We start from the raw sequence: 13,911 nt of genomic DNA on the forward strand, positions 1-13,911 counted from the left end.
AAACATAACTGCTGGTACAGTACACAGCAAAAACGAAACAACGCTCCTCCAGGACCATGGTGCTACATAAAGCAACACAAAACTACACTAGACTACCTGAAACAACACAAAACTACATTAGACTTCAGACCTACACGGGACTACATAAAGTGCAGAAAACAGTGCAAGACAGTCAATAATTAATAAACAAGACAATAGGCACAATAAAGGACAAATTACAATATAATAATAAATGATGTAAGTGTAAATTCAGTGAGGTCACACCAGGATAATGCCTGAACTTGAAGGCCTGGGCTACAAGGAGAGTTTGCAGACTAGAACTTTATTCCCTGAAATAAAGGAGATCAGCGGGTGATCTGACAGAGGTATATAAGATCATGAGAGGCACAGACGGGGTGAAAGGACATCATCTTTTTCCCCAAGGAGGGGGTGGATTAAAAAAACGTGAGGGCATAGGTTTAATATCAGAAGTGAAAAATTTAAAAGGGACATTAGGAGCAGCTTTTTCACGCAATGGTGGTGCATATTTGGAATGAACCACCTTAAATAGTAATTGAGGTAGGCATATTAGCTGATAAGTACATGGATAGGAGAGATTTAGGGAGTTATGGGCCGAATATTTATTAATTTATTTATTGAAATAGGACCATCAAACTGCACTGCCCATCAACCACCAATTTAACCCTAACTTGATTACAGGAGAATTTACAATACCGATTAACCTACTAAGCAGTCCACCTTTGGACTGTGAGAGGAAACTGGAGCACCCGGAGGAAACCCATGCATTCCAAGGGGAGTACATACAGACTCCTCAGAGATGACATGAGAATTGAACTCCAAACTCCAACACCCCGAGCCATAGATAGCATCGCCCTTAACCGCTACACTACCGTGGTGCCCCAATGGCAGGTGGGGCCAGCTCACTAGGCAACACAGTTGGCATGGATGAGTTGGGCTGAAGAGCCCCATGCTGTATGACTCTGTACCCAGTGAGCTGGGCCTTGTCCAGTCAGACGTCAAAGCATCCCTGGGGGAGGAAAGCCTTGAACTCCAGACACTCACCAGTCAAGCACCAAGTTGTTATTGCAAACAGGTGCAAGTAGGGGGAGGAAGTGAGCACACATAGCTTCACGCCACCAAACCATGATTATGTCCCATAAAATAAAACTTCAAAAGGAATACATATCAAAGGTATCTTATTTCAAAGCTAATTTACATTTAGACATATAACGACTTATACACATATCTAGTCTCTTTCTCTGGAATGAAGGATAATAGAAGGCTGCAGGAACTTTTCTAGATAGATAGACATACTTTATTGATCCCGAGGGAAATTGGGTTTCGTTACAGTTGCACCGACCAAGAATAGAGTATAAATATAGCAATATAAAACCATAAATAATTAAATAGTAATATGTAAATTATGCCAGATGGAAATAAGACCAGGACTAGCCTATTGGCTCAGGGTGTCTGACTCTCCAAGGGAGGAGTTGTAAAGTTTGATGGCCACAGGCAGGAATGACTTCCTATGACGCTCTGCGTTGCATCTCGGTGGAATGAGTCTCTGGCTGAATGTACTCCTGTGCCCAACCAGTACATTATGTAGTGGATGGGAGACATTGTCCAAGATGGCATGCAACTTGGACAGCATCCTCTTTTCAGACACCACCATCAGAGAGTCCAGTTCCATCCCCACAACATCACTGGCCTTACGAATGAGTTTGTTGATTCTTTTGGTGTCTGCTACCCTCAGCCTGCTGTCCCAGCACACAACAGCAAACATGATAGCACTGGCCACCACAGACTAGTAGAACATCCTCAGCATCGTCCGACAGATGTTAAAGGACCTCAGTCTCCTCAGGAAGTAGAGACGGCTCTAACCCTTCTTGCAGACAGCCTCAGTGTTCTTTGACCAGTCCAGTTTATTGTCAATTCATATCCCCAGGTATTTGTAATCCTCCACCATGTCCACACTGATCCCCTGGATGGGAACAGGGGTCACTGGTGCCTTAGCCCTCCTCAGGTCCACCACCAGCTCCTTAGTCTTTTTCACATTAAGCTGCAGACAATTCTGCTCACACCATGTGACAAAGTTTCCCACTGTAGCCCTGTACTCAGCCTCATCTCCCTTGCTGATGCATCCAACTATGGCAGAGTCATCAGAAAACCTCTGAAGATGGCAAGACTCTGTGCAGTAGTTGAAGTCCAAGGTGTAGATGGTGAAGAGAAAGAGAGACAAGACTGTATTCTAGAATGAATACAGGATCATTGCTGCTCCTCTGTTATCACAGCCATTCTGTATCCAAACAGCAATTCAATTATCTCACCACATAAAACAAGTTACTTGGGCAAGTACTAATGCAAACATAGTTTGCATAGAAATGCATCAAATCAGCTTGCAAAATATTTGCCCGAAGCGCTTTATTAATATGGGGCAATTATCATGGAACTAGTCATGTGAGGTCAAACACTGTTGTCCTAAAACTGCTTTAAAGGAGCCCTCTCGCAAAACAGCCAGAACTTAACCTCAAGAGAAAAGAAGCAACTTTGCTTAATTCCTTGAAGTGATATAGCATTAAAATCGGGAGCTTAGGATTCTGTTGCATGTCATTCCAATTGTTTTATTGACATGTACAAACTGTGGTCCCCCTGCATCCATAAAGCCCTGTATCTCTTGTAGAAAGATACATTAAGTTTGCAATGACAATCCGCAGACCTTCACAAACACACAAAACAGACAAAAGTATGCAAGCCCAAAAAAGATGTATTGACAACTAATTAAATCCTTCCTCAAAGGTGTGACTTAATCAGGGAATGATGTACAGAGTTGAAGCACATGACAGAATTCCAGCGTTTAAGGCCCAAGCAGGGTGCGGCAGTGAGCATCATGCATACTGTAAAAGGCCAAAATGCACCAGTATTGATGGTACTGTTCAATATTGAAAATTAATGAGTTAGTTAGGTTTTATTTCAGGAACTCCACAGCATAACAATTAAGTAGAATTAGATGCCTTGCACCTGAAATACCACATTTCCAAGGAACTAGGCAAAGATACAAGACATAAGACAAAGCAGAATTAGGCCATCTAGTCCATCATGTCTACTCCACCACTCAATCAGAAATGATTTATTTTCCCCCTCAACCCCATTCTCCTGCCTTCTCTCCGTAATCTTTAATGCCCTTACTAATCAAGGACCTATCAACCTCTGCTTTAAATATACCCAATGACCTGGCCTCCACAGTCGTCTGTGGCAATGAATTCCACAGATCCAACACCCTCTAGCTTTCCTCCTTACCTTTATTTTAAAGGACATCCTTGTATTCTGAGGCTGTGCCCTCTGGTCCTAGACCCTACCACTATTGGAAACATCCTCCCCACATCCATTCTTTCTAGACTTTTCAGTATTCGATAGGTTTCAATGAAATTTAAGATCAGTCTGGTATGGGGGGGGTGGCTACTGCCCGGGATCAAAATAAGGCGCAGACAGTTGGAAACTTAAATCAGCTCCATGGGCGCCAGCCTTCATAGTATCCAGGACATCTTCAAGGAGTGATGTCTCAAAAAGGCGGCATCCATTATTAAGGACCCCCATCACCCAGGACATGCCCTGTTCTCAATGCTACCATCAAGAAGGAGGTAGAGAAGCCTGAAGGCACACACTCAATAATTTAGAAACACCTTCTTCCCCTCTGCTATCTGATCTCTGAATGGACATTGAACCCATGAACACTACCTCACTGAGCATTGTGGGCATGCTGTGTTGGCACCAGAATATATGGCGACACTTGGCAGGCTGCCCCTAGCAATGCCCCTAGATTGCATTGGTTGTTAGTGCAAACTATGCATTTCACTATATGTCTTGATGTACATGATAAATATAAATAAATCTGAATCTGGTTCATAAATACCCCAGTGAGAGAAACCTGCTGTCCTCGCTCAGTCGAGCCAATGTGACTCCAAATGTGGTTAACTCCCTTCTGAAATAGAAAAGCACTAGGAACAAATTATGAGATGGGCTATAAATGCTCCCATTGTCATCAAATGAATGAATGGATAAATGAAGTTTTTTTTAAAAAAGTGGAATTGGATAAAAGACAGGGAAAACAGAATTCATCTGCTGTTCCTGAAAAACCACAAAAATCACTGTGGGGGCATGTAAATAAGATGAACGTTTAGATTGTTGTAGTAGAAATGCTGATTCATTACTTGGTTTTCCTCAGAAACAAATTACTGCCTTGACCATTCACCCTTCTAGTCCCCAAATGTATCAGGGCTTTGAAATGCAAAGTAGATGCTAGTCAGCAAGGGAGAATGACTTGCATGCACAGCCAAAGATTATGCCTGAATTTTAGCGATAAATCCCAGCAGTTCCAAAGAGACCATCTCTAGAGGGGAGGAAGTAATGGCAAAGTTTCACAGTCTCTGTGGTGTTGATTCCCCCTTTGTAGACATAACTGCAGGCAGTAGTACAAAGATAACCCTGGTATCCAGCAGCTACTATAGCACCCAATGAGTTGTACAGCTAGTCCAGAACTTACAGAATAAACACGAATCTTGGGGGGGGGGGGGGGGGGGAAACGACAATATTTTGGTTGATATATTACAGAATACTAAAAGCTTGAAATTTACAAGAATAAAGCCTATTGTACATTAAATATTTGTAATTAAAACTCACAAAATTTTATTTCTGTTATTGGAGAATTTACTCAACACTAATTATGGACTGATAATCAAAGCTCATATGCGCAAAGCTCACAACAATACAAGTTCTGCACCAATCACCACCCCTTCCACCTCACACTCCCCTCTCAAAGGCCACATCTTGTAAGAATTGAGGGGAAAAGTAAAAAAGGCAAAGACAAAAACTGCTCTTCAATCATCCACTGCCAGAAAAGCCCAACTAATTTTTCGTACGATTGATGTTATTCCAGGGCCATTCCAATTTAAGTGCAATGAAGTACTTAAGTGATTTCACAAGAGTAGCTCAGCAAAATAATGGACTGCAATGGTGTATATGGCTCAGATTTGAGTCTTAATGTTCAGAGTGTAGAGGCATCAGCTGCTGCTCTTCTAATACAAGAGAACAAAGAGTAAAGCAACACACACACACAATGCTGGAGGAACTCAGCAGGCCAGGCAGCATCTATGGAAAACAGCTGACGTTTCGGGCTGACACCCTTCTTCAGGACTGGAAAGGCAACCCCTTTTATTCTGTCTGGGTAACCTCCAACCTGACAGCATGAATATCGATTTCACCTTCAGGTGAAAAATTCACCCCCCCCCCCCACATTCCACTCTCTGACCTTTCACTTCTCACCTGCCTACTACTTCCCCCTCCTTCCCTTACTTCTATTGTCCACTCCCCTGTCCTGTCAGATTGATTGAGGAAAAACTTCTTCACCCAGAGAGTGGTGGATATGTGGAATGCTCTGCCCCAGAAGGCAGCAGAGGCCAAGTCTCTGGATGCTTTCAAGAAAGAGATGGATAGAGCTCTTAAAGATAGCGGAATCAAAGGTTATGGGGATAAGGCAGGAACCAGATACCGATTGTGGATGATCAGCCATGATCACAGTGAATGGCGGTGCTGGCTCAAAGGGCCAAATGGCCTACTCCTGCACCTATTCTATTCTTTCTTATTGTCTATTCTTTCTTCTCCTGCCCTTGACCTTTCCCACCTACCTGGCTTTACCTATCACCTTCCAGCTAGCCTATTTCCCTTTCCCCCATCACTTCCAGTCCTGAAGAAGGGTCCCAGCCTGAAACGCCAACGGTTTATTGACCTCCATAGATGCTGCCTGACCTGCTGAGTTCCTCCAGCATTTTGCATGTGTTGCCTTGGATTGCCAGAATCTACAGATATTCTTGTGTAAAAGAATTAAACAGAACATTAAGCCCAAGTCAATGGAGTCCTGATATTTCATTGCAACTCCAAAACAGATTGGGGCATTTGGAGGAGGTTAATGGGGAAAAAATATATATAAAAGTCAGACAGTATTGACTCTTAAAAGTATCTCTGAGAACTACTTGGCTCATACTCCTCACACTAAGAGTCAAGCGAGAAACAGCATAAGAATGTGCTCAAATTGTCAGTGAGTTGGCCATCCAAGCAGGATTGTGAAGTAAAAGTTAAACTGTAGTACTTGATCCCCAGGGCGCTATACTGTCTGGAAATCAATCTCCCTCGGCTAACTGGGACAAGAATCATGTTAGCAGCAATCAAACTACCCAGCAGTGAACCAAATTCCACACTCCTACCCAATCATATGCTGCCTTACCTGCTTTACTATACATTGTGCATTATAAGCATTGTATTTCTTGCTCCAAACAACATCATTGCTATCCTCTTGGCTTGCAACACTTTCAGTCTTGGTCCACAGCAGCTTTACGTCTCAAACTATAATTGCACAGACTTATCACTGAATGTAACTGACTTCACAAGCATGTCCTGATGTGGACCCCTCCCACTAGGTGCAGCCAACATGCATGAGCTCACTCTCACAACAAGAACAGCCTTAAATACACAAATGCTTTTACTGCACTGTGAACTTTATCTTGTGAGGACAATTGCTTGCTTTCTTCCACAATCAATGTTAACCCCTTCATTCTGTTTTCTTTCCTAACAGGAAAGACTACATGCACCAGCCAAGGGAAAGCCAACAGATAGTGGTGGATACAGCCCAGTCCATCACAGGAAAAGCCCTCCCCACCATTGAGCACTATAAGGAGTACTGCCACAGGAAAGCAGCATCTAATGGCAAGGACTGCCCCTGTCCCTAATCATCCAGTTCATGCTCTCTTCTCGCTGCTGGCATCAGGGAGGAGGTCCCACACCACCAGGTTCAGTAACAGTTATTATCCTCCAACTATCAGACTCCTGAACCAATGTGGATAACTTCACTCTCCTCAAAACTGAACTGATTCCATGACCTATGAACGCACTTTCAAGGAGCCTACAACTCGTATTCTCAGTATTATTTATGTATGAGTGTGCATGGTTTGTCTTCTTTAGCACATTGGTTGTCTGTCAGTCTTTGTGCATGTGTCTCGTTTTTCATTGATTCTATTGTATTTCTTTGTTCTACTGTGAATGCCTGCAAGAAATGAATCTCTGGTCGTATATGGTGGCATATACGTACTTTGATAATACATTTACATTGAAATTTCTTTCTGAAGTGATGGAATGAAGCATCTTTTGGTCTTGGGCATTTTGTTGCAGGAGTTTAAAACTGTAGATTTTGTCCTCTAGTCGTTCCTTTCACTTACAGTAAAGCCCAGGTCTGGGATTATTTCCAAATGCACAAAGTGCCCAGGTTATTTTGTATTATAATAACCTTCCAGTTTAAATAAATCAATACTTCCTAAGTGGATCATCTGGGGTTCTTCAAAGTGAAAGATACCCTTACAAAACCATTCTGAAAACTGGTGTCCCTCTGAGTGCAAATCACACACTTAATAGTGGCAGTGACCCATCTGCGAAAGGCAACATCCATGAAGTATTTCCAGTTAAACACGAGTGACTGGAATTTCAGTTCATTCCAGGAAGGGTTTAATATGAGGAGTAAGAATTTTTCATGAAAGATCAGAGGCAGAATTTTTTTCACCCAGAGGATTGTTGCAATCTGACATGCACTGCCTGAGAAAGTGGAGGCTGACACCCTGACACTTAACTGTCAAAGTATGGAGCACTAGGGAATGAGATTAGTACAGGTAGGATTTGATGGTCAGCATTAAAGTCGTAGACCTAATGGCCTGTTTCTATGCTGAAATGTTTATGAGAAAGAAATCACCACCTGATGTGGAGGCTCCAATGCACAGGAAATTATGGACATTAGCCTCCCCACCGTCGCAGGCATCTTTAAAAGACGGCAGCATCCAACATTAAGAACCCTCACCATCGAGGACATTCCCTCTTCTCATTACTGCTAGGGAGGAGGTACAGCATCGGAATCAGGTTTAATATCACTGACGTATGTTATGAAATGTATAGGTTCTAATAAGAAATACGTATAGAAAATAAATTAAATATATAATGCAAAACATGTGAGGCAGAGTTCATGCTTTGGTTTATTGTCTATTCAGAAATATGACAGTGGAGAAGTAGAAGCTGTTCCTAAGATGCTGAGTGTGTGTCTTCAGGCTCCTGTATCTCCTCCCCAATGGTAGTAATAAGAAGATAGTACAGAAGTCTGAAGACACATACTCAACATTTTAGAGGCAGCTCCCCACCACCCCCCACCATCAGATTTCTGAATGGTCCTCATATATATGACCCCCCTTTTGCACTAATTTTTTTAATATTTTTCTTAATGTAACTTAGAGTAATTTATGTACTGCACTGAACTTCTGCCACAAAACAAAACATTTCACACCGAGTCAGTGATAACAAACCTGATTCTGAGATGCTGAGCTGTTACCAGAACATACAGTTACAGTGATCTGTTTACGTTGGTTGCCAAAGAGACCTGGATATGCTGCTCTAAAAACTTCAATATTTAACATAATTTTGGACAGGATGAGTGGAGAAATGAGCTTAGTTTATGAAGCACTTCTCTGAGACCAGAACACCAGGTAAAGTAAATAGTGCTGCTGACATAAAGCAAGTTCACCAGGGGCACAACAGAGTTGAAAGATTTCCTGGGGCAAAATCTAATAAATCAGATTATAATAGTGTGCAGGATTAAAGGTAAAATACACCTCAATGGCACACTGGATATATACTAAACTACTGGCTATATACTCTACCATTGATCTGGAATCGTTATTTTAAATTCTCTCATGGCAGCTGGGGATGAGTAATTAAATTAATTTCGAATTAAAAAGTCACTTAATACGAACAAAGGAATGACTGGATTATTGTAAAGTGTGACAACTGTCCCTCCTTGATAGCTATTACACAACTCCAGACATGTCATTAACACTGAGCCAGGATGGGTTTTATTCATTTATTTTTGATGTACAGCGCAGAATAGGACCCTCTGGCCCTTCGGCCATGTTGGCCTGCAATCCCCTGATTTAACCTCTAATCTAATCTCTGGGCAATTTACAATGACCAATTAACCTACAACTCGGTACGTCTTTGGACGGTGGGAGGAAACCAGAGTGCCCGGAAAAACCCACGGGGAGTACGTACAAACTCCTTATTGAACCCTGTACTGTAAAGCATTGTGCTAACCACTAAGCTACCGTATTGCCCACAATAGTAAACTACATTGAATGGGCAATAAATGTTAGCGATGTCATGATAACCATACCCCAACAAAGAATGTCAGAGTAAGTCAAATTTCATTAGGTAAGAGAGCAGACCAAACATTGATATTCGAACAATTAACAAATATACTTTCTACTATCATAATATACTTGACAATTATGGTAGAGCCAGAGTCAGGGACAATAGATATGATCTTAGTTGGGTTCCAGTTTAGTATTGTGCAGCATCAATAGTTGCCTCATTTACTTCCCAGGGACATTTGATGTATGATATGGAAAGAACTGCTGATATTAAATGTAACATATGCATTTTGCAGAGGTCAGATTTCTAGAGTGATGGGAAATGACAGCCAGAAAGGAAACAGTCATATTTCATTCTGGGAAACTCAATTTTCAATTGTACCCTCAAAATAAATGATGCTTTAAAATAAATTTTTTATGCTGAATGCCCATTTTAGCATCTGACTTAGGGCAGTATTTTTTAAAAATGCATAACAAAGTGAAGGAAATTGCCCTTGAGTCCGTTTTCTGTCACATTCCATTGACAGGGGAAAACAAAACCTGCATTTTACTTGGCAGCACACACAGTATGCTGGAGGTACTCAGCAGGCCAGGCAGCATCTATGGAAAAGATTAGGCAGTCAGCGTTTTGGGCTGAGACCCTTCATCAGGACACTGCACTTTACTTGTCTGATTTCAATTATGAAAACACGGGAAATAGTTAATAATCCGCATGTTGCTGATTACAATTAGCAACATATAAAGAAAACATTTGTCACAAAACAATTTCCCATTATTGAGACACCTTTGGAGCAGAGTTATTGTGATGTAAGGAAACATCACCCAATTTGTGCAGTGAAAATTCCAACAAACAACAAGAGTACGCGTGCTCTAGTGATGTGTGCCGGGGGATAAGCATTGCCTCAAGATACAGAAAAATTCCCTTGATGTTCCTTCAAAGTGGTGCCATGAGATCTCTTATATTCGCCTGAATGATTCTTCATTTAACATCACACCTGAAAGGACAGCATATTTGCCAGTGCAGCATTCCACTACAGTGGAGTGACAGCCATGCTAGAACTAGAATTGAAGATAAACTGTGTCTGACCAAAGTATATTCAGCAACGGGCAGCACAGTTAGCACAATGCTTTACAACACTAGCGATCCAGGTTCAATTCCCGTCGCTGCCTGTAAGGAGTTTGCATGTTCTCCCCCCGCGACCGCGTGGGTTTCCTCCGGCTGCTCCGGTTTCCTCCCACAGTCCAAAGACAAACCGCTTGGTAGATTGGTTCAATGTAAATGGTCCCGTGGTTAGGCTCAGATTAAATCAGGGGTTGCTGAGCAGCTTGGCTCAAAGGGCCAGAGGTGAGGGAAGAGATTGGTGGATAGATGGATAGTTGGATCGAGGGATAGATGGATAACATTCCAATTCAGCACAAGTAAACAGGTGACATTAAACTACTGTCCTGTACCTGGTCACGATATTGGCTTCTGCATGATCACGCCCAGGAAGAAATCTTTCCTATACACAGCAAGTGGCATGATATTCAACAGTGTAAAACTTCACAGCTGGGCCCGATCTTATTCTCATCCCTCCCAACGTTTAGGTACTGGATGTGCACAAAATCACAAACCTAACACAACATAAGCCACAGCTAGGGGACGTATACCCGGGAGATGCTCACCATTTTTCCTCTTGTTCAAAGGAGAGAGGCCGTTGCTTGACTGCAGCGTGAGCTCTTGCAGTTCATTTGTGACCGCTTCACTCTGTGGACTCGGAGCTGATCCATCATCTTCACTATCGCCAACCCCACCACCGTCTGAACCATTACCAGAGACGGGGAGGGGTTGGCTCACTTCATTCGGCAAATCCACTTTGGCTTGAATATTAACCTGTAACAATGAAAACAGAAAGGAAATCAATATTTTAATTGATTAAAAATATGAATGCATTCTGACTACTGTACTATTTTCTAACAAAGGATCAAAACAATAAGAACAGGCTAATCAATTAATTTTCACTTCATTTGTAAAATTTAATTTTCTTTGCACTATTAAGCCATTAGTAATGCAAATTCTGCTCTCAGATAACTAACCACGACAAGACCTTGTCACACGATCAATCTCACAGCAAAGGTAGGCGACGATAACCAAATTCACCACCACCTCCAGGCATCCCAGCAGTTTTGAATATTACTGAGCACTAAGCTTTTGGTCTTCAGGACAGCAAGGATTCCTACTCTCCCGTACACTACAGAGGGATGGACCATCAGCAGTGGCCACCTCAAAGCAATGAAGACCACCACTGGTATCTCCTTAAAATCCTCCAGCAGAGGGGGAACCAGGCAGCGCCTTGCCCCTAGCATCGCGCTCTATGGTCAAACAACTGATGGGTGAAACATACCATCTAGTTTCACAACTCTAAGCTCCATAACATTAAGACATTTTCACAAGGACAGGGAAGGAGCTTCAAGGATGTTTCCAATGCCTCCTTAAAGGTAATGAAAGAGCACCATTTGGACAGGCAGTGAGCATCTGAAGTCTCCTCAAAGGCAGCACACGGGGGATCAGAGAAAGTGCAGGAGTATAGAACCTCCTAAACAGCGTTTGGGGAATCTCCTGCTCACCTATGGAAGTGGAGTGGAAGTCATCCCTGACCCCAAGTGACTGCCTTTGACGAAGAATGATGCAAATCCGAATAAAATCAACAACAGCAGAGCCCCATCTAAAACTATCTGCTACTTCAAACAGCTATTTAAAAGAGATTAAAATTGCACGGCTAATAACCCTTGACAAGTTATTTTCTTTTGGCTTAAGACAACACTCGGAGCTTAACCATACAATGGGGGCACATCAAATCACATCCTTTTCAAAAATCTTCAAAGTCTACCTCTTAAACCAAGCTGATGATTGTACCAATTGTTTAGCAACAATAAAGTATAAGTATAAGCTTTTGATAACCTGTTTCCTGGTTAGATATTCACTCTGTATATTTCTCAGCATCCCATGGATGTTCATTTTCAAACATATTATACACTCACAATCTGTACACAAGAAAGCATAAAGATGTCCGAAACATGCTTCACCAAAAATACACACCATGCTTTTGTGAATGAAACTTACCCTAAGAAGCCGATTCTACAGTGTAGACAAAGGTTAAGACTGCTGCTGGAAAAATACTTCCACTGTGAACGGCTGCACAAACTAATCGTCTCGTAGACCCATTCACACCACCTAACTGTTCAAAAAAAAGCACTTACAGAAAGACCTTGGACAAAGTACTGCATTCAGCAAATGAATGAGTCATTCTTCTCCACCCTGAGGCAAGGAGCAGCGCGATCCCAATGATAAAATGGAAGGCAGCAATCCACTTCTCAGGACAATAGAAACCACACTTTCAAGCCGTGTTTTAAACATAACTATACTGAGATAGCAGGTACCCAGCCAGGTGCCATCCCTATATTTTATTCAGTTTAAGCTTAAATGTATTGTCAAAGGCACATATACCTAGAGCATAAATGCCACAAAAGTTTTTAATTGCAGATTTCAGAAACTAGGAGTTCCATAAAAACTACAAAAGAAACCCAGGTAAGCAGATATTCCATAGGTGCAGGAAGAATACTGGCCATTTTCACTGCGATATAAATTGACTGCGGAAGGGAAATTCAAGCCAAATGGTTTATTCTGGTGTCTATCAAGAAACTCCTTCACCTTAACCAATCCTTTGCACCTATACTTTATGTACCTAATAAAGTGACCATTTTAATAGGTACCTCTGCGCACCTGCTCTTGTGCAAATATCTAATCAGTCAGTCAAATGCATAAAAGCATGCAGTCATGGTCAAAAGGTTCAGTTGTTTTCAGACCAAACTTCAGAATAGGGAAGAAATGCGATCTACAAGTGACTTGGACCATGGAATGACTGTTGGTGCCAGATGGGGTGGTTTGAGTATCTCAGAAACTGCTGATCTCCTGGTATTTTCATGCACAGCCGTCTCCAGAGTTTACAGAGAATGGTGCAAAAAAAAAACAAAAAAAAAATCCAGTTCTGCAAATACACCTTGTTAATGAAAGAGGTCAGGGAAGAATGGTCAGGCTGGTTCAAGGTCACAAGAAGGTGACGGTAACTCAAATAACCACACATTACAACAATGGTGTTCAGAAGGGCATCGCTGAATGCACGACACAACGACCCTTAAAGTGGATGGGCTGCAGCAGAAGACCACAAACATACACCGAGTGGCCACTTTATATTAGGGACAGTAGTTTCCTGATAAGGTGCCCACTGAGTGTGTACCCAGGGAATAAGTGTAACAAGAGGTAGTTTCTTGTGCAGCAGCAGATTTCAGAATCCAGGATTTCTATAAGAAACTACAAAGAAACCCAGATAAGCATATATTTCATACATACAGGAAGAATACCAGGCATTTTCACTGAAATATACAATTAACAGCAAATGGAAATTCAAGCCAATGTTCTATTCCAGTGTTTTTCAGGGAACTTCTTTCACTTTAACCTATCCTTTGCTCCTATACATTATTGTCTGACGTCCCCTTAAACACATTTGTGCTCTCACTTAACTACACCAATGGAAGAAATTCTGCATCCCAAGTACAAATAAATTCAAAGAATTACCCAAAATATTATCCACAGAATTTTTAAAAATTCCATCTCTTGAATTAACTAGGGGACATGGATTTA

The 13,911-nt window shown here is 41.8% G+C and overlaps 1 protein-coding gene across 2 annotated transcripts in view; it reads right to left on the reverse strand.

Moving 5' to 3' along the window:
• Window positions 1-11,099, reverse strand: part of LOC140204836 (myocardin-related transcription factor A-like) — a 141,454-nt gene extending 130,355 nt beyond the window's left edge. For both annotated transcript variants that reach the window (XM_072271693.1, XM_072271692.1), the window contains exon 1: window positions 10,896-11,099. The gene's annotated coding sequence lies outside the window, so the exon portion shown is untranslated. The remainder of the gene's footprint in view (window positions 1-10,895) is intronic.
• Window positions 11,100-13,911: the final 2,812 nt, after the last annotated feature.

Source organism: Mobula birostris, chromosome 11 (genome assembly GCF_030028105.1).
Source record: "Mobula birostris isolate sMobBir1 chromosome 11, sMobBir1.hap1, whole genome shotgun sequence".
In the NCBI taxonomy this organism is placed as follows: Eukaryota; Metazoa; Chordata; class Chondrichthyes; order Myliobatiformes; family Myliobatidae; genus Mobula; species Mobula birostris.